Here is a 21,863-nt window from a genome sequence, read left to right as displayed (position 1 = left end):
CCTATCAGGTAGAAGAAAGGCATACAGACGCCCCTGTATTTCACTTATCAGACGGTGACACTATGTGCCTTGGGTGCCAGAGACCCTGTTAGTTTTGGGCATTGCTGTCCAGCCCCCCACCCCCCACCCCAGGGATCTTGGTATCTGATGTATCGGTCAGCCAGGAAACACATATGGAGCCACATGAAGTGTAAGATGCTGTGAGAAGCCCACAGTCACTCCCCCCCCACCCCTGCTGCCTGTGAGACTGCTGGAGGGCTGATGTCCCACATGGATGGAAGGCTGGATGGGATAAGTGCCTTAGGACTTGCGTAAGGAGACACCTGCTGTTAGAATCCAAATTTTCCAAGCGCCTGTGGTGTTTCAGATGTTGGGGTAGATGCTTTTCAGTAACCCTCCAAGTGAGACACCCTGTGCCCATGTTAGAGCTGAGGCAACTGAAGCCCAACAGAAGTTTAAGTGATTTGCCCCAGGTTTTCAGCTACCATGTGGTGGAAGTGGAATTTCCCTCCCTTTTCATGACCCTATTCTGTCTCCCCATCTGTTGAATCAGCTGCAGGTACTCCCAGGTCTGTGGCCCCTGGAACGTCTTCAAAAATGTCCTCCTCAACCCTGGTTGTAATTTAGCTGCTTTCCCTGACTCCACTTGGCTACAGCGTTGGGAGCTGATAGCTCAAGGGAGGAAGAGGAGGTGGTGGGGCCGTGTGGCTGTGGGTGTGGGCAGGGGTACGGGCCACCCTTCCTTCTCTGTGGCTTCCAGAGACACACCCCAACACTTGTGGCCCCTGGAGTGCCGGGAGACGGAACCCTGAGAGGCTGGCCAGAAGCTCACAGCCAAGCTTCCCCGCCTCCCAGGATTGACGTGGTCTGAGTCAGGCCTATTTTCTTTGGGGTGTGGTGAGGATTACAGGGAGAAAGTTGGGCTTGAACTGTCTGGGGCCCAACCCTGAAATTTCACTTTTCCCCTCCTTCTTGACATTCAGCTTTCATCTCGGAGAAGCAGATTCCTGTTCAGGGCTGTTCCCCGGGTCCAGGAAGTGGCCAGGCTTCCAGGGGCAGACCCTGCCCCACAGAGAACGAGGGCAAAGGCTGAGCTCACTGCAGCGCTGGGGAGGCCGGCTCTGGGCCCAGGTCGCTCTGCCGCCTCTGCCCCGGAGCTCGTCCACGCTGCTTCTGCTGCATTTCCTGTTGGCTCATCAGGCCGAAATCAGCCTTACTGTATAAGAATCTGCCAGAAAACATTATGTGTAGGAGACACACCCCTCATGTTTTTACGTTCTGAACCCCCAGCAAAGGGGGCTGGATACAAGTGACCGCAGCCATCACGCACAGTCATTGCATCCCGCCCGGGTTACGGCAGAGGCCTCCTCGTGGCCCCTGGCCTTCATTCTTGTCCCCTCATCCAGTCTCCTCGGCACCAGCTAAGTGCTCTTTCAAATGCTGAGGTCCCACTGCCTTTGTGTGCATACAAGACCCCCGCAAACCTGCCTGCTGCTTACCCCACCAGCTCCTCTTCCTCTAACTCCTGCCTCATGTCGGAGGCTCTGGTCAGGGGGCCACCTGCAGTTCTCAGGAAACTCTGTGCTGTCTTGTCTCCAGGCCTTTGGACCTGCTCTGCTCTCTGCCTGAATCACCTTTCCTCCCCACCCACCCTCCCCCATATTCCCCACCTCCCACTCCTTCCTCAGGTCTTAACTTAAACACTGTTTTCTTCCAGAAGCTTTTCCTGAGCGTCCAGTGTCCGGTTTGGGAGCTTTGTCTAGCATTCCTGCAGCAGTGCCCTGTCCACGGCACTGACTGGGCTCGATGCTAACAGTGTGTTTACTCTCCATTTCTCCTGCTGCCCTGGAACACCCAGAAGGCGGGGGCTGCCTTCTTCACCAGTGTTTACCCAGGGTTAGCCCCATGCCTGGCACATAGCAAAAGTTCAATGAACAATTTGGGGAACGACTGAGTGAAATCTGCTTCTTGTGTGGCAGTGTTCCCTTATGCTGTGACCTCTCCAACCTGTGAGGTCTGATTATCTTCATTTTACAGGTGGCAAGGTAGGTGACCAAATTTTACAGCCAGTAACTGGCTAACCAAACACTTTTTCATGAAGCTTTAGAGGCTGAAGGTGAGAAAGTGCCCAGGACAGAGGGTCGGGGTGGATCCTGGCAGCAGATGGGAGATACGTATCAGGGTCACTGAATAAAACTAGATTTACACGTTAAAAAGTATTTTCTCTCCCACTGCTGCTGAAGTTCATTGAGGGGTGTAGGTGGAGCAGGGTTCTACCAAGTTAGCCTGAAGCCAGAAAGGAGTTATTTTTCTTCAAGGAGTAGAATCAAAGGCAGGCCTGAGCCCCAAGGCCCTGCTCTGAGCAGGTTCATGGACCAGCAGCCACCATGGGACCAGATGGGCAGGCGAGCCCAGGGCCCCACACTCGCAGGGCACAAGGCAGGTCCTTCTGGATGACAGAGGGGCTCCCCTCCCTTCCTAGTATCAGTAGCAAGCAGCAGCCCCTCAAACCTAGCATGTCATTATCCAAAAGAAGTGAGGTCACTGCCAGTCAGAGCGTGTCTCATGTCTGTCTGTTTGTCCTGTGGGGACTCCTGAGGGCTTTGGTTTGGTCTTTTACCAAATGTGGAAGCTCTGCCTGGATCCATTAAGTCGGATTTGCGGGTGCGGACTAATAACTGTTTTCCCCAAAGCACGTCTTCTGTGGCTCAGAGTGCCGCTCTCCAGTCGACAGAAAGGCTCGGAAAGGTAGCAGTCTATCTGCTTTTCAGGACAGTGTTGTTCCCGTAAAACATCCCATCTCATAAAAGTTCGGTCTCCTTTGGTTTCTGACTTCATTTCTGCACTGTGATAGGAAGGCTGCCATTTTCCCAGATAAAGAAATGGAAACGAGTGTTCCCCTGTTCTGCACTGTCTCACAATCATGATAAAGGAGAAAGTTTCTATGGATTTGCCCCATCTGGACATTTCATAGACATGGAATTGTATGATGGGTGGCCTCCCGTGTCTGAGGAACTCTCATTTTAACACAGAGCAAGTGCCCCTAAACTAGGAGCTCCTCCAGTATGGAGGCTTCCCGTTCATTTTTGTGTTCACAGTGCTTGGCATCCACTCTGCTCATTAACTGAATGACTGTGCAAATGAATGATGAGATACATGTGTGCAGACACTAAATAAACTCAGAGTCTGACGTGTGCTGAGCGCCCACTGTGGGCCCGGCAGGGTGCTAAGTGCTTTGCAGGTGCCCTCACTTCATCTTGACAACACCCTCATGAGATGAATGCTGTATTACACCCACTTCACAGATGAAGGACAAGGAGGTTAAATAACCTGCTGCAAATTCGAAATAGTCGGTGGTGGAGCCAGACCACACTCCTGCCCTGGGTCTCTGAGTCTACACTTCTAAGTTGTATGCCAAGGAAAGTCCTTTAGAGAAAGAGTCTAACCTCCCTTGTCTGCAGCAAGAAAATGGAAATCTGTAGTGCACCTACAGCTGTTCACTGAGCCCGTGCTCCGTGCCAGCCACCACACTACACGGGGGCCAAGTGCTGGTCAAGAACAAAGGCAAGTAAACCAACAGTGTCAACTCTCTGCACGGGCACCGGGGGAGGCGGGTGCGCACTCAGGGCTGTGGGAATGGCGGGCCCCAGGGCCTGAGCCAGCTTCTCTCCACCGCTGGTAGCAGAGCCACCTCCACATGCGAGCCCGTGGGCCCGGCTCACCCTCCTCCACACCGTGCGGGGCTGCCTGGGAAGGGCGCCTGGCCTGCCGGGGCTGTGAAGGCCCTGCCCTGGTCTCTCAGGACAGCGGGAGCGCGGGCCTTTCTCCCCACTTCGGGCCCGCAGGGCAGGGCGCAGGCGCCAACCCACTCCCTCAGCGCTCCTGACCTGCCGGGGGCTCTTCTCAAAAAGGCTGCTGTGTTGCGTCTGTTTGTCTAAGTCAGACAGGTATTTGATTTCCACCTCAGAACTCAGTGCCAGCGCTCTGCGTTGCCAGCCTGCCCGCCACAGGCCATGGTGTGTGGAGGACCGTCAGGGACCGCCCTCCTCAGTTCTGGGGAGCTTCCCACACCCACTGTCTGACTCGGGCCTGGACGGCGGAGGGCAGAGGGGGTCCACTAGGCCACATCACCTCCACCAGATGCCACAGACTGGGGTGAGGACCAACCCAGAGCCTGCCTGGATCCCCTTCTCCTTTCTCGTGTTGCCTCTGCCTTGGCCCAGCACGCAGGGGCCCGGTGAACTTAGAGGGCATAGTGCAGGTGGGCTCAGGCCAGGATGGAGGGTCTCAGAGCCAGGCTGGGCCTAAGAGGGGGAGGAAAATTGCCACTGGGGGCAGCCAGGGGCCTCGTAACTAAAGGAAACCCCAAATTAGGTTGAGAAGGAGACAGAAGTTCCAAGCCAGAGAATTGATGCAAGTATCAGGGCTAGAGCGGGCTCCCTCCGGCCACAGGCAGGAAGTGGAATCATGAGGACAGATGCTTGGAAGATCAGAAGTGGACTGGGAAGGGGTCAGGAAGGCCCTAGTGGCCGCTGGCCAGCTAACGGTCCATGTGGTCGTCACAGGGGGAAAGAGATGGCTGAAAACCTCAGCATGGGATTGTGAGCACATACTCAGTGGGGGCATCCTCGATTAAGGGTCTCCAGAGAAGTCTGTGTTTGTTTCTTGCAGGCACTCCCAGGGTATGGCTGGTCTAGACTCTTGTTGTTGTTGTTGTTGTTGTTGTTGTTGTTGTTTGGGGGGGTTGTAATTAGGTTTATTTATTATTTACTTAGTTATTTAAATGGAGGTACAGGGGACTGAACCCAGGACCTCTTGCATGCTAGGCATGCACTCTGCCACTGAGCTATACCCTGCCCCCCACCCCCAGACTCTTTTTAAAGTAAGATTTCAGGACCATGAATGTGGAATGACTTTCAACCCCAAACCCATGAGAAGACTCATGTCTATAAAGTCTCAAGGGAGATGGCTTTTTTCCTACCCAGAGCCCAGCAAGACACAAATGCTGTCTTATTATCTCTCCTTGACAATGGGTACATTTTTTTCCTGGTCCTTTATTTCACCAATCACTAAAATCCCCTGCTTTATGTGGGGTGTGGGCAGGGGTAGCAAGGTTCTCAGATCTAATACCCATCTTGTTTAGGCCTAAGACCCTCTCCCCTTTCCCCACGTGACTGTTAAAATAGAAGTCTCTTGGTTGCCTAAGATTGGGAGAACTTTCCAAGGAAAAGTAGCTTCAGCCACTCACTTAACTGTATGTTTTTCAGTTTCCTCCTTGCCTTTGCTCCCGTGAGGATTTCTTGCACTTTCTTGCAACTTCTACTGTGCATTTAGAAGGCTCTTCGCTGTGCATTTCTAGATAATTCCTAGGCAGTTGGGAGGTGTTCTGTTTGCCTAGAATCTGAAGTCCTTTCCGCCCCTACCCTTGAGCTTCCATTCTAGTCTCACAGTAGCCAGCGTGATTTTTTTTTTCTTTTTTACAAACCTTATCTTGTTTTTCACTTGCATACAACCCTTCAGTGGTTTCTCGTGGCTTTTTGCTAATTATGCTGGTGTTTTGTCAACGTTATTGTATGTCCCACAGTTTTGCCCACGTCTCTTCTACAATCAGTACCACTTTTTCTTGGGGAAATCTCTCCCATATTCCATATGACCCTGGGGCTGTCTGTCATGGTGCCTCCTTCTCCTTTCTTCACTCTCCACCCACATTCTAGCCCCAGTGGGAGGAACATGGCCCAGGTTAGGCGAATCATTGCATCGCATTCCTGTAGACGTAGTGATGGGTCCAGTGCGTCCAGTGGTCTCAGCAATTGCCCAAAACTGAGCCAGTTAGAGCCTTTCCCTGATTTTCCCTTTTAAGATGGAGATAGTGGGGTAACTTTGTCTTTCTTTTGAATCATAGATTATAAAGAAATAGGCCTGGTGAATACTGGTTACAGGTTTCCTACCAGCTTGATAGACTATGTCAGTGCAGGAGCAAATCAGGCCAACTAATAAGAAATGCAGAAACAAGCAAAGACAATTAATTCATTAAAAAGAAAGTCTTAATGATACTCTTTGAACTCCTGGATCCAGCCATACCTGAAGCTTTAATTCCAGACTTCCCAGTTATATGAACTGATAAATCACCTTTTCAACTTACACTGGTTTGCATTAGGTCTTTGTCATATGTAACTTTATAAGGAGATTTGACCAACATAGGGCCAGATCCTTAGCATGGCATTCTGAGGCCCTGTGAGATCTGGTTGCTGCCTCTTCCTCTGCCCTCACCTCACACTGCTCTTTATCTCTCCCTGATGGCCCATCAGTGCAGAGCTTCTTTCAGTTCTTCAAATGCTCCAGCCCGTTCTTCCTGTCTCAGGGCCTTCACCCATGTTGTTCTCCTAAATCACTTTGCTTGGCTAATTCCTGCACATCCTTCTTGTCTGCATGTAGATCATGCCCTCAGGGAAGACTTTCCTGACTGACCAGGCCAGAGTCCTCCTCTCCCTTTGCACATTATGTGCTCCTACAGCATGATGTGCTTTTCCTTCTAAACACTCGTCACAGTAATAATGAACGAATCCCTTGTTTACAGTAAGACAATTCCTTGTTTACAGCCCATTTTCTTCACTGGACTATAAAATTCATGCAGTTAGAGACCATTTGCCTTGATCATCATTGTGTATTCCGTGCCTAGCACAGTGCTTGGCACAAAACAGGTACTCTGTAAATATTTGTTGAATGAAAAAAAATTGAAATGAATGGGTCAGTGTTTGATTTGGAAGCCCATGCTTTCGATCTCCGTGGGCTTTGTTAACTAATCAATAAACACTGGGAGTCCTGATTCATAATGTGACCACAGAAGGCTCCCAGGGTCGGGGAGCAGAGAAACTAACACGTCATTTAGTCAGGTATTCTGAGCTGGATTTCTGCCTGGCCAGGCCAGACGGATCTTGCTCCCAGGAGGGGGCAGTGTTGTACAGTCTGACTCGCCAAGCCTCCCAAACTCACTTCTCTGAGGCCCTGGGAGCTACTGGGCCTGGCCTTGACAACTCAGGCCCCAGCAGACAAAGTTCATGGCCCTTTGAAAGAGCTGCGTGTTCACAGCAGCTCAGAAGCAGAGCCTTTGTCTCAGAGACTGGCAGTCTCCAAAGCCAAGATAAACAATCCTTGACGGATCGATTGATCGATCTGGTTTAAGAACTCCACTCCATCTTTCTCAGGGTGGCTCCAAGGCTCCCTGTCAGCCTTTTTGCTTTACAATCTCCTAGGAGAGTGTCAGTCCCTCCTGAGGTTGTGGAAGATTCTCACTACTCATAATCTCTCAAATCCAGAGGCTGCTACTGACGATGCAAAATAGCACAAACCACCACCATCTACCCACAGATGGATCATCCTCTGTTTAGATCCTGGCTCTGTCACTTACTGGGTGACCCAGGATAAATGCCTTCCCTTCTCTCAATAAGAAAACAGTAATGCCTCATTCTCAGCCTTGTGCTGGTGATAGAGCCAATGTCGCAGAGACCACCTGGCGCCTTGCCTGGGGCATAGAAGGTGCTAGTGAACATCAGTTCCGTTCCCATGGCCCCTCCCACCACGGGGCGGCCACGTGCACGGGGGAAAGGTGAGATGGCTCCTCAGCAGGTTTTTACTGGTAAACGTCTAAAAACAACAACTCTTCACTTCCTCCAAGTACCTCCCTAGCCCTAGTGTGACTGTAAAGCCAGATTAAAAAGTGCCCCTGGACACTGGAACACGCCCCAGTCAGATATGCCAGGTCACCAGTCCCATCCCTGTGAGCCTCGCTCCTGCTGCGCCCACTGTGGGGACCAGGTGCTCCTGGAAATCCTGAGATCCACCCTGGCCCAGAGGCCTTGGCTCCTTTTCAGTTCATTTCTTTCTTCTGTGATGGAGCATCTGGGCCATAGCGCTAGGGGTGTTTTGGCCCTGGTGCTGGGGCCCTTATCTCTGTGCTGTGTGAGCACCATTCCTGCCATGTCAGAACCCATTAGAGGCCACTCTGCTGAGGCTTTTGAAGGAGTAATCGGTTTGTAGAGGGAAGGGGCCGTGCCAAGCCAGGCCAGATGGAGCAAGTAATGAAGGCCCCAGATTAATCTCACTTGTCTCTTTTTTCCAATATGAGGGCTCAACCCAAGAGCTTGGCAGTCTCAAGACAAATTGTACTTGTCAGCTTCAAAGCACAAGTTCCCTTCCAAGTCAGAATGTTTGCATGTTCTCTCTCTCTCTCTCCCTGTCTCCTTCTCTCTCTCACTTAAAATAAAAAAACTGGAGTGAAAAATAGGGTGCATATGAAGTGTTGTGACATTTTTTGCATCATTGTAATAATAAGAGCTTCCTTTGGGCATTTACAATGTACTAGGCAACATACTGAGTCCTCTACAGGCATTCAACTCATTTATTTCTCACCATAACCCTACCAAATAGGAAGACACTAATATCCCCATTTTACAGATTAGGAAACCAAGGTTCAGAGAGGATGACTGACTCGAGGTCATATAGTTAGTAAATTGTGGAGCAAGAACTCAAACCTAGGTTTGTGTTATTCCAACACTACACTTTACATACTCTTCAGTCTTAAGAGCTGCTAATCTTTGGCTTAAGTCTTTGCCTGAAGGGAGAGCCCAGCTCTGAAGCCAAGAATGCAGTTTCCTGCTCCTTCCCATTGTTAAAAATTCCCCCTGGAGCCTTGGGCTGAAAGCAAGGGGTAAAGATTGGATTCCCAGAGAAGCATTTCCTGAAGTATACTTTATACAATCCTAGTCTTTGACATATATGGGAACTCAGATCCTGTGGTTAAATAAATTTGGGAACCACTGCATATAATCAGTCTCTCCTTGAGTCACAGGGCATGTAAGCAGGCAAGACATCCTGAGAGTAAGGGAGCCCGATGAACTTTGTTTTACCCACTCTTTCCCCAAATTATTTGGCCCAGTTACGTTTTTCAAGGCGCACCTAGAAACATCCATGGAACTGGGTCCTTAGAAACTCATCTGCTCCTCAGCCCTGTGACCTAAAGCGCTGTGTGCAGACCAGCAGTGCAGCACCGCCTGCGAGCTCGCGGGAAAAGCCAGGTCTCCGGCCACGCTCCCCACCCACGGAGCCCCCAGGGGCCCTGAAGGGACTAACCTCTGCGAAGCCCTGCTCCAGGTTAGAGGACGGCCAGCAGGCCGGGGAGCTGACAAAGTAGACAGGCCTCATTCAGCCACTCAATAATTTAATTTATTTGAACAATTAAATTAGGAAGACCAGTTTCTTCCTCATCCAAACAGCCCCAGCCCCACGACTAAACACAAACATGACACGGAGGAAGAATGCCACATTTAACCAGGGCCCTGCTCCTCCTCTAAGTTTTTGGTAATTCCTCATTAGGAACAGTTAGCTCGACCAATGATTATTTTCTCCTTCATTTCTTCCATGCTGCCTCAGAACCAAGTGCCTATCATTTGGGTTAAAATTTTCCAAATGTTTGAGCACAGCCAGATCTGGCAGCCCCACCATCAGTCACACTCACAGCCCTGGTCAAGGGAGAGCACTCCTCCCAGAGCCTCCGAGGGAGAGACAGTCCTACGTGCTCCAGTGTCCCTTTGTGCCATCTTCTCACATCTCCGTCAGGCCAGGGGCACCTGGACCACAGATGGGCCCTTGAATTCAGAGCAGCCAACCTATGCACCGTCCGGCAAACTGTGTGCCCTTAGGCAAAATACAAACTACAGAAGACAGTGAAGTGAGTAACGGCTCCCTAAACCGAGAGGTTCTAATTCAGACAGGAGCCGGAGAGGACAGGGACAGGCTCAGTGTAAGCCAGCATCATTAGAGAGCAGAAAAAGTGAGGAAGCGGGGGCTCTGAGCTGGAGAAAAGATACGGCAGAGGATGAGAAGCAGGTGAGAGGGCGGAGCAGATGTGAGCAGGCGCGGCTCGCTCCAGGCAGAGCAGCGGGCCGTGAGCCGCACCTCGTACTGGTTTCCTGTGGCTGCTGGGACAAATAGTGGCAAACTTGGTGGCTTAAAACGACACATTTATTGTCACAGTCCTAGAGGGTAGAAGTCTGAAATAAAGGTGTCTAGGGGTCGTGCTCCCTCCAGAGGTTCTGGGAGAGAATCCCCTCTGCCTCTCCTATCTTCTGGTGGCTGCCAGCTTTCCTTGGCTTGTGGCCATATCACTCCAACTCTGCCACTGTGGTCACATTGCCTTCTCCTCTGTGTCCAATAACCTTCTGGCTCTCTTATAAAGACACTTGTAATTGCATTTAGGGCCCACTTGGGTGATCCCGAGTAATCTCCCCAGCTCGAGATCCTTAATTTAGTCATATCTACAAAGTCCTTTGGCCAAATAAGGTAACTGCTATGAACTGATTTTGTGTGGGGACACCCCTCCCCCATTCCTATGTTGAAACCTTAACCCTCAACGTGACTATATTTGGAGATTGGGCTTTTAGGAGGCAATTAAGATTAAATGAGGTCATAAGGGTGGGGTCCTAATCACCCCTTAGTGGACAGCATTGGAGAATTGGTGGCCTTGTAAGAAGAGACTCTCTCTCTCCCTGTGCACATGCTGAGAAAAGCCCATAAGAGAACACAGAAAGAACCCATCTGTCTACAAGCCAGGAAGACAACTCTTAACAGGAACCAAAATGAGCAGCACCTTGATCTTGAACTCCTGAGCCTCCAGAACTGTGAGAACTACGTTTTTACTGTTTAAGCGACCCGGTGTGTGGTATTTTGATATGGGAGCCTGAGCTGACTACTACAGTGACATTTACAGGTCCCATTAGGACATGATATCTTTGGGGGCTGTTGCCAAGCCCACTGCACACCTCAAGCCCAGGGTCCTAGCTTTGGGTCTACATTGGCTTTCCAGTGTCTGTTCATGCTGGATGGCAGGGTCAGCTCTTGTTTTTTTTCCTCTGTTCTGATGTGGTGGTCACTTGGAACAAGTCTCTGTTCTTTGTGATTCAAGAGTCCAACTGACCCAGAAGACGCACACACCTACTTACATGATGTGTTATGAGAGGCCAGCAGTCCTAAATCTCCCCTCGCCTGTAAAGTAAAATTCCGATATTTCATTCCTCTGTGATACACGTTGCCCTCAGTCTATATTTTTCTTTTAAAATGAACAGCCCACTGGGAAAGATAACAGATTAAGCCTGTATTTGTCAGAGTCCAGTCAGGAAATAGGACTCAATAGAGGGGGTTTAATTCAGGGAATTTGTTACAGAGGTGTCTGAAGGGCTTAAAGTGTAACCAGAGGAAGTCCAGGCGACCCAGAAATGAATGAATGGAGGAGATGTATCACGAGAGCCCAGGACCAGAGCTGCCTAGTGGGAGCGGGAACCTTGGAGGAAGGGCTGTGGGAGGGGCCCCGTGGCCTGGCTCATCAGTAGAAGCCCACAGCAGGGGCTGCTTGCCAAGAGCTGAGACCACCGAGAGAAGGGTGCTCAGTGGGACGTGGACCCACAGAGGAGGTGTGACCACTGCTAAAGATGCTGCCTGGAGCTGAGACAAAGGGAGCGAAACACCTGGCTTCTCCCCAGCCCAAGCCCTCTGTTGACCGCTAGCACCTCCTGTTGGCTGAACCCAGCCAGAATCCTATGGACAAAGGAAACTAAGGAACATGTGCTGGGACGCAGTGAGATTCAGGGTAGAGCAGGAGAAGGGTGGGGATGGATCACGGCCAGCAAGCAAGTGACCGGCACAAGCCCTGCACAGCCATGTGAGTGAGGGTGCCAGCTGTCTCCTTCCTTGAGGATGGGGCTGCAGCAGGGAACAAGGGAACCCGGTGGGGAGAGGATGAGACAGCTCGTGGAGCAGAGGGGACCACCGGAAGAATGGAGAACCTACCCCACAGCACTGCCTGCCTTTCACCCTGACTGTTCCATTATGCTTCCAGCATATCCAGCTATTGTACCGCCAGAAGCACCTGCAGGCCCTGCTGGGGGCAGTCTGGGATCCATTCAGACCACCTCCCCTGCATCATATAGATCCACCCCGGGTCCCGTGTTCCCAGCTCTTGCCTTTCTGACTGCTTTTGTTCCAGAGGCTCCAGCTCCTGACACTCACTTAAGGCCACTCTCATTAGGGAGCTTGAGGATACGCCTCTGTGGTTTTGGCTCCAGGCCCTCTCCTGGACCTGGTCGCGACATCTCCCATTACTCATTTCCCCAAAGGTGAGGCAGAGACGCTGCCCAAAACGGTTTTTTTTTTTCCAGGAAATCTTAAATCTTCGAGACATAGGCATTCTAGTGATCTTAACTGGCAGGATGAAGTAACAAGCAATTATTGGTAACAAGAAATTATTGAGTAGCTACTGTATGCTCTTTGCTGTATTTGGGATCATGTGAAAGGCACACAGGCCACTGAACGCTGGCTTATCCCTTTTTTTCTAGATAATTCTTTCTCAAAGGTCACTGAGAAATTAACTTCCTTCTTTCCCTCCTTCCTCCTATACGTCGTCATCAAATACTTAAATGCCAATTGGAGATGCAATCGTGAGCAAGGAAGGACATGGTCTCTGTCCTTAAGGAGGCTCAGTATGATGAGGGAGAAAGCAGCACCATTATAGTTCGAGGAAGAGGGCCTGGGGGAGGAGAAAGGCGTGGACGGAGGAGTGACGTCACCAGGAGGGAGGCAGAGGTCTGTCCTGACCTCGCTCCTCTCACACGAACAAGACACCACTGAGCGAACCCTAGAACACGGGGTGAGGCAGAAGCATCCCCCTGCGCCTCAGGGACCAAGACAGAAGCCTTAGAAGGTAGGAGAAGCTAGAGGTCACGCGCGGCCCCGCCCCCCGGCCAGCGCGGCGCCACGCGGGGAGACCTCCCGGGAGCATCCGGGACCTCCGGTGGGAAAAGCGACCTCGGAGGCCAGCCGGCCCTCCCGGCGTTGTGGCTCGCTTCGCCGGAGCCCCTGCTCTCAACTCAAAAGGTGGATCTTGCGGGGAAATCCGAGGGGCTCAGCCACGGTCCACACCCGCTGCTGTGAGTAAATCGCGCGGTGCCTCCGCACTGTGGCCGCACTCTAGTTGCAACGACCGCAGACCGCCGGGTCCGTGTGGATGGACGCCATTCTTTCCCAACCATAGTCCCCTGATTTTCATTAAGTAAACAATAAGTGCGCTCAGATTGAAAAATGACTCTATCCAGAAATCTCTGCGTTTAAAGTTCCTGTGCTGCTCAAGTATCTTTTAGATTTTAGAAGCTTGCTGGCTCTAAATTCTGGTTTCTGGCCTGTCACAGTGTTTATTTAGAAGCGTTAATTAGCATGCTTCTATCTAGGCTGCTTCTGTCTCCCTGAAAATGGTTTAATAAATGATAGATCTTGCTTGTCAGGTAGGCTCCTGGCCACAAAAAAGCCCCAGGTTAATTAGCCCCATGGTATATATTTGTGTTGGAGGTTTACTTAACTTTTATTGAATGCCATGCACTGTGTTAAGAGCTTTACATACATTGGTTCATTTATTCCTTTGACGAATACTGTGAGGTATTATTCTCATTATATAGTCGAAGAAGCCAAGGCCCAGAGAAGTTAAGAAACTTTCCCAAAGTCACACAGCTAGGAAATAGTGAAATACACATTGAAATCAAGGTCTTTGATCTTAACTACCTAAACTACTTTTGATCTTAACTATCTTGACTCTTAAGGCAGGTGGAACCCTCCTGGCAATATGTTTACAGGCTCTCTAGGCTGATACATTTGAGAGACAATACTAGTTTTCAAGTTCAAATCTTGATATGCTTATTAAAAATCATTCCTATTTCTGTGTTCATGTTTTGCAAGTGACCATCATGCCTTTCATGTAGTGGCATTTTCCATCCATCCATTCCTCCATCCACCCATCTGCCCACCCTTCCATTCATCCCTTCCTTCACCTATCTGACCCACCTGTTCATGCACTCATCCTCCTTCCCACCTACTTATCCAGTTACCCCTCCACCTGCCCACCCACCCACCTGTCCATCCATCCACCCACCCACCCAGCCTACAGTTTTCCATATACCAGACTCTATTCTAGGTGCTGAACATCCTATGAAACATCACCTTTGTATTGCTTCCCACGCTCAAAGTGACTTCCCTCTTCCTCTCTGCCCATCCAAATCCTCCCCAACTCTCACATCCAGTTCAAATCCTTCGTGTCCCTTGAGGACTTCTCTCACTACATTAATCCAAATAAACTCCTTCTAACCCTGGGTTGGATGTAATACTGAAGAACACAAGACTTAGAATTTGACAGACATGGGCTCAAATCCCAGCTCGGCCCCCTCCATAACTGTGTAACCAAATTGCTCTTTTTGAGCCCCTGGCTTCCTCATTTGTGAAATGGAAATAATAATCGTGAGAATGGTAATAATGATAATTTCTGCCTCATAAGATGGTTGAATGGTTGACTGAGAAGCTGGCTGTGAATTACATAGTAAGTATTAGGTGCTTAATCAAAGTTATCTCTTGTTCTCTACACATTGCCCCTCCCTCTCCAAAGGTTGGACCAGTGGTCTGTACTACCACCATTAAATTCAGGCTGTTAATTCATTTCAATTAATTTAATTAAATTCTAATTAAATTAAGTTGATTAGATTTTAATTAATTAGTTAAAATTAATTCTGTAATTGTATTTAAATCATTTCCTTGGTAGGAAGCCTATAAATGCCTCAAATGCACAGACCACATCTTATACATCTTCAGCATCCTTCCCCCTGCGTGGCGTCTCACGTGGTGCTGAGGCACAGTAGACTCTCCATGAATAATTGTCAGGTCACACTGAGTCAGTGTTTCACCCACTTCTCTCAGTTGTCTAGAAAAAAGAGTCAGAAACGCTCAGTAACTCCTCAAGAACCTGCTGCAGGCAGAGTCTCCTATGTGCCTTCTTGCTCGGAAGCCTCAGCAGGACTGTTCACATCCTGGGGTTCTCCCCATCACTGTGACTCTCAGATTGTTCTGGCAGCAGGATAGCTCCCACCCAGGGTCTGGGGAAGGAGTACGGGTGGGGTGGAGAGGAAGGCAGCGCAGAAGCCATGTCCTAAGTCTCAGTGACGTGCAGTGGGACTCACCTTAGCATCTGGCCCTGGCGCTTCAAAACTTCTGCTGTCTTCAGAGTCTCTTAATGCCTAGAAGTAAGGGTGCCGAAGAGAAGACAGTGCAGGCAGAGCGCCGTGGGGATGGGCGGAGGTGAACGAAGGGGCAGGCCAGGCAGCGGCCAGCCAGGATGCCGATCTGTACAGGGGACTAAAACATCATTGGACTAAACTGGCCAAATAGAAATTGGTGCTGCTCCGCCTGAGGGAGATGGCATCCGTCATTGGGAGTGAAATATGCTCCTTGCTAGCCCTGGCCAATCTGCATTGAGTTTTTGTGAAATCCATAGTTGGTCACAGGCTGATGAAGTTCTGAAAACCGTAGAGTGAGTACATGGTTAGTGCTCTTTGCTGGGAACTTATGACCATTTTATCAGCTAAATTTAGAAATCCTTTAAAGCGCCTCCTTGAGAAGTCCACTTCAGGAAGGCAGCAAAGAAAACTGAAGACAGAACCAGAATTCTGAAAGGTGGGAAATTTTGTCCAATTTTCCTGAACGTTGAGTCTGCTTCAGCCAGTAGACAAGAACTAGTAATTAAGTTGTTTCTGTAAATAGTATTTATTCGTAGGAAAGCAGTATTTATTCATAACATTTATCCATAGGAAATCACAAGCTTCCCTTAATAACTGTTGAATAAATAATCAGAGAAGAGTGATCTGGAGGCACAGCGAGTGGCTGCCATCTGAGTGTGTCCCCGAGGGCAGGATGTGAGCTCTGTGTACAGCTGGCCTTGACTGGGGTTTCCCCAGAGGCCAACTCCAAGACCTGGAAAGTGTGGACAGTTTATTTAGGAGGTGCCCAGCACCAGCAGGGGGGTGGGGAGGTGAGGCAGGGGAGGAAAGAAAGCAAAGGAAGAATCCGTTTTCAATCAGTGACCTTACCATTGCGGAAAACGGGACCCCACTGGGGACTCTGGGAGCCAATGCAGAATACCTGCCTCTGGCTTGTCCTGCCCTGGGAGCCTGGGAGTTGCAGCATTCATACACCAGCTCTCACAGACCCCCAGAGGAGTGCAGCCCCCTAGAGTATGGGTTCTAGGACTTGTCTGTCCTGCCTTGTACAGGCAGAGCAGTTTTCCTCCATTAGAAAACAAACAAAAGCAAAGGAAGAACTAAGGCAAAGAGGTGCAGATGTTGAGTGTCTGGGGGCCGGCTCACCCTGACGTGGGAAGGCCCGAGGGGAGACAGGTGGGCACCGGCAACATCTGTACCCTTAAGGTATTGCTTGGACACAGCTGGCCTTAGGTATTTTCCTACCAAATTAATGAATCCACAGCTGCACCCATTTTAGAAAGGCCACAGCAAAGGCTGAAGAGGTAACAGAGGGGCAGCGTGCAATGGCGGGGCACCCAGGGCCAATAACTTCTCCACGCCTCAGGCATTTGGTTACAACTATAAGACAACTTTGACTGGGGGTCTTGGGACCCCATTGGATGGAGATGAAGAGAAGACATGAAAATTCTAAAACCAGCTCAAGCTGGAGAGGCTAAAAAATACATAGGGCCAGAAGGCTTCCCACAGATCTCCAGGAAGTCCTGCCAGACTGATGCTGTTTTGCCTCCTGGACTCAGAATTACTAGGAGTCTCTGATTAGGTACCAAACCCTTTGGTGTGGGAGGCAGTGTTTTACCCAATCAGATGTTTAGAAGAGGTGAGGTGGGGATGGGGCCAGGAGAAGCAAGGGGGTTGAGAAGGAGGCCTCAAAGCTCTGGTGGCCCTCAGGAAAGCTTCCAGCCCACCGTGCTGACATATTGTGACCGTTGAGCACCCTGGTTAGCTTATCTGGATTCTAGATCTAGTTTCATCCCCTACTGGCTGTTGTCTTTGGACGTTTGCTAAACTCTCAACCTAGTTCTCTCATTTACACATACAACTAGTTCCCATCTCATGGCTTTGTGAGAATGAAATGGGAGAACACACATAAGTGACTTTCCTCTTCTTCTGCAGGTAACAGTGCTGAATACAAGTCTGATGTCTCTCTCTCAGGATCCCTAGGGGTCTGTCGGGCTCTCATCAGTATCCCCAGCAGCTAGCAGAGTGGTTGGCACAGAGCAGGTGCATGAGAGATACTGTTAATTGAAACAATCATTTGCATTCTCTCTATGTCTGTGAGCTCATCACCTCTTCCCTTTCTATCCAAGAACTGTTGACATTTATTTCCAATGTCCTAAGTGTGTGAAATTTGCAAAACTTCTGCTGGAACTTAGTCTGGGGACAGATTTACTGATCTCTCCATGCCGGGCACTGTGGTAAGCACTTTCTGTGGATAATTTTATTTAATCCTAAGTATTTTGTTGCGCCATATGGAATTGTCATTTCTACAGGTCCAAATGGTTAAATATTAACAATTTCAAATGCTTCTATCCTATACATGGGTTAGGTCTTATTATTGTTATTCTCACTGTACAGATGAAAAGTCTGAGACTTGGGAGGAGAAGTAATTTAAGCAAGAGTGTTCAGCTGGCGGATCTTGGGTTCCTTGCGAGGATCATGGCTGCCAGGGGGCCAGGATGAGGCAGGGCGCTGCTCCCCCTGGGCTCCCCCAGCAGGCATCCCCCTAATGGAAAGGGGGGTTGGTGCTGAATAGTCCAACCTGCAGATGTTCACCACAGCTCTGCAGGGCTAGTCGCCACAACTCTGCCTTCTAGAAAAGAGAAAAGACCTCAGCTGCCCTGTAATTACCGAGAAACTCAAGGAAAAAAGTGAAAAATACGGCTTGTGAGTCTGAGACCCTAATGACCACACTTTAAACAATACCAGGCTTTTATCCACTCAGCCACAGGAGAAAGGGAGAAAGGGAAAAAGGTTTTATCCTGCTTTTAGAATCTGCTGGGGAAAGTTCTGAAGCCCTTGGTAACGACTGAATGACTCTATAAGCCCAGTGCGTTCACCTCTGTAGTTCACCTTGAACTGAGGGACTGAGAGAATGTCTTTCCTCCCTCCCTCCCTCCCTTTCTCCCATCCTCTCATGCTTCCATTAATTTATCCACACCTGTTTTTAATGAACTTTTTCTTTTTTTTTTTTTTTGGTTTATTTTTTCCCTTTTAATTTCTTTTTTGTTCATTTTAAAATTGAAGTATAGTTGATTTACAGTGTTTCAGGTGTACAGCAAAGTGATTCAGTTGTACATGTATATAAAAATCTGTTCTTTTTCAGATTCTTTTCCATTATAGGTTATTACAAGATATTGAATATAGTTCCCTGTGCTACACAGTAGTCCCTTGTTGGTTAGCTATTTTATATATTTAACAAACTTTTCTGGAGTACTCACTGTGTCTCAAGACCTGTGCTACGTGCAGAGGATACAAAGATGAACAAAACAATTCCTCAGGAGCAGCTCTGAGAGAAAGACCGTAGGATGAGGTATGAGAAAAAGAATGTAAAAGTTGCACAGGTAGTCCTGGAGGGGTCTGAGAATTTCAGGGAAGCTTTTTATTTCGGTGAGTACAATATGTCTGTTTTGGGCTGGCAGATTTACTCTTGCAAACAAAACCTCAGCTGCAAAGGCATCGGGAAATTTTCAAGGCAAGATACTTTCTGCCCTAACCTTCCAGAGCAAGTCACTCTCCACTTGTCACCAATAGGGGGCGACCACATGCCAGATTAAAGCTGCAGTTTGGAGGAGGACACCTGCAGAAAACATCTAACCTCTTACAGGAGCAGAGGAAATAAAGCCTGGCAGTGAAGAAAAATTTGTTTTACATTTTTTTTTGGTAGAAATCTGTTTCAGAACTTTACAATGTGTTCTCAGGGAGGAGGTTCTTAGGTTAGTGAGGGAGGAAATTCACATAAAGAAATCAGGTCCAGTATAAAATCAATGGGATTTAGGCTATAACGACAAGAGTCTAGGGGGCCAAAAACCTAACAAAAACATTCCTCAGTGTTAAGATATAATGTGCCTTCATGGACCGTTGATCTGCAGTATATATAGAACAAGTAATTGGTAGTTCTAGGGGTAAGGATGGCATTCAAAGAAGGCAACCCACCTTCAAGAGAAATATAAATTTCAGTATTCTTTTAATTGAGCACATGACAATAAGATCAATATTTTTGTCATAAGATCTACTTTATAACTTTTGAAAAGTAAATGGAATCTGCAGTTGCTGACTTTCACAAACCTCTCCATTCTCAAGAAAATGCAAGATGACCCCCGTCGCTGAGTTGTCTCATTAATCAATCAAGTAATCAATAATGGTGAACACCCCTGTGTTGCTGGCACTTTGTTGGAGTCCTGAGGGTTGCTAAGAGCTCACAGGCACATTCTCTGTCCAGAAGGCACTTGCAGTCCAGCTAGAGAAGTTAAATATCGGCACAAACGTGCTATTTAATAACAAATGGAAAGAGCCAAGTGTAGTTTGGATGGCAGTTGGGGTGATGGAAGACTGTCCAGCACAGGGGATGAAGTGTGGGTGCTCAGGGCAGCTGGCTCCCTGGCTCTGCCTGTGCTGGGGTGACTCTGGGCAGTGGGGCTCTAGAGACAGAATGCCGGGTTTGCTTCTGGAACCAGCCCCTCATCTCTGCGGGTGCTTAGACAAGTTCAGCTCACTGAGCCTCAGTTTTCTCAGCAGTCAGGTGGAAATGATAGTCACAGTGCCACTTAATGGGGCTGTTGTGTGGATAATCGAGGGAATCCATGAAGAGTGTTTCGTCCACTCTCTGGAGCACTCTTCGCTTTTGCTATATTGATGATGCCTCCGTTTCCTTTCCTGTGAACGGGGGTAACAACGGCCCCTATTTCACAGGGCCGCTGCAAGGATGAAGTGTAACAGAGGTTGTAAATTGCTGAGCACAGTTGTTGGCACATAAGGCGTATTCAAGAGCTGCTGCAAGTGGAGAAGAGCACTTCATGCCAAGGTAATCAGGGGAGGCTTCCTGGAGGAAAAGAGCCTTGAAGGATGGCGACTCTTTGGAAAGAATACAAGGGGAGGCATTCAGGCAGGGGCACTGACGTATAAGCAAGACATGAGGTGGAAACATGGGGGGTGTGCTCAGCAGAGGTAGAGTTCCTGACTGGGGCACCCAATCAAATGGGAAACTTAGGCACCAGCTGCAAGGATAGCCATGATGCAAAAGCCAAAGTTGTGGCTGGGCCCGGAGACAAATCCCTTCAACAAGCTGCTTCCTTCTCTGGGCCTCAGCTTCTGGGCTGGTAGAGTTGGACAGAAACGATTCCTCGTCAGGGATCCCTCCAGTGCTAACGTTCTCCAAGTCCAAGTTTGTTCCACCAGCAGGTTATGATAAATGCGTGAGCGTGCATGTTTACCCCACCCTGGAGGATGTTGACATTCACGTGCGATGTCTCAGTGCTTAGCGGGAAGAGGTTTCCTTCAGGCTCTTCATTCTTGCATTCCTCCGTTCAGCTGTTCATCCATCACATGTTTACTGAGCACCTACTGTGTGCCAAACATTATTCTAGATGTCGGGGCTTTCTTTCTAAAAACCAGGTCTGACCACGTCATAGCCCTGCTTTACTGCTTTAAATGACTTCCCATTGCCAAGGGCCAACTTCAGGTCACACACACCATGTCCTTGCCCACCTGCATGCTGCTTCTGTTCAAGCAGTTTCCCTCTTTGGATGATCCCTCCTCATGGTCCAGATGCTTGGAAATGTCCCTTCCTCTCTGAAGGTGCCACCAAACTCCCCTCATTTCCATCCCTGCCCCAAGCTGGCATAATGCTCCCCACTCTGTGCTCACCTGGCACTCTGCACCACCTCTGTTACTGCACTTGTGGCTTCTTGTTCTAGTTCATTGTTTGTGTGGCTTTCTCTCCTGCCAGATTTTTAATGCAGTGAGGCAGGGACAGTGTTTTATTCATCTTTGTAACCTCAGTATCTAGCATCCTGCTTGGCAGGTGAGAGATAATTAAATATTTGATAAATTCACTTGTTGAAACTTTGCAAGTGGATGAGAACGGTGATATGAATAACGACAATCATAGTAACTACTTTAGAGCATGTATGTCTTACGTGCTGAACGCCAAGCCCAGAGCTTTATATCCATCTGTGGTCTGTTTAGTTTTAATTCTCACAATGCTCTGCCAAGTTGGGGCAGAGGACTGGGGAGGGGCACGGCGCCTCTGACGTCAGAGAGGCCAAGGTGTGAATTCTGGCTCCAGGAGAGCCTGCACACTCCTGCACTCTCTGTTCTGCATGAGGGGCTTGCCTGCGGGGCGCATGGGGCTGGCCGCTGCTTCTGCTTACCCAGCCAGGCACTCTGTGAATGTGGCTGCATCTGACCTTTTCCAAATGTAAATAGAAGGCTTCCCTTGGGCAAGCACTGGCCTTGTCTGGTTCTGCCTCTTGCCAGCTGTGGCCTTGCACATGTTCCTTAACTCTGCTTTTGGCCTCTACTTTCTCATCTGTCGAGTGGGGTTATAACACCACCAACCCCAGAGGGTTCTTGTTAGGGTGAGGTGGGACAACGCATGTGATGTGCTTGGCACTCATCTGTCACACATATTCAATGAGTGTTAATAATTGTTATGATTAGTAGTGGTAATAGCCCTATTTGCCAAACAGGAGGATTCTGAAAGAAAAGAGATCGTAGAAAGCAGAATACAGGCTGGGGAGGTGGTATTCCTCCATTTAGGGGCATCAGAAGGAACCAGGAGAGAGGAGGGCTGCGAGTATTAAGCAAGAACCTGTTAGAAGAGAGGCTGGTCAAGTGTCAGGTGCTTCTGAGAAATTAGGCTAGAAGAAGCTGAGAAAAAACCCTTGGACTTGGCAGTTGGAGGTCGTCAGTGACCTTTGAATGAAAAATATTAGGGACAGCCTACGGAGTGAGAGAAAATAT

The 21,863-nt window shown here is 49.1% G+C and overlaps 1 long non-coding RNA gene across 2 annotated transcripts in view; it reads left to right on the top strand.

The window, feature by feature from the left end:
• Positions 1-12,524: 12,524 nt before the first annotated feature.
• The window catches only part of LOC123615295 (uncharacterized), a 68,420-nt gene continuing 59,081 nt past the window's right edge, over positions 12,525-21,863 (top strand). The window contains exon 1 of one of the 2 annotated variants that reach the window (XR_006722890.2): positions 12,525-12,751. This is a non-coding gene — a long non-coding RNA (uncharacterized LOC123615295). Of the gene's footprint in view, positions 12,978-21,863 lie in introns of both variants that reach the window. The other variant, XR_012511199.1, reaches the window with a different exon arrangement.

Source organism: Camelus bactrianus, chromosome 13 (assembly GCF_048773025.1).
Source record: "Camelus bactrianus isolate YW-2024 breed Bactrian camel chromosome 13, ASM4877302v1, whole genome shotgun sequence".
Classification (NCBI taxonomy): domain Eukaryota; kingdom Metazoa; phylum Chordata; class Mammalia; order Artiodactyla; family Camelidae; genus Camelus; species Camelus bactrianus.
Note: the sequence above shows the minus strand (reverse complement) of the source record. Positions and strands in the feature narration are given on the sequence as shown.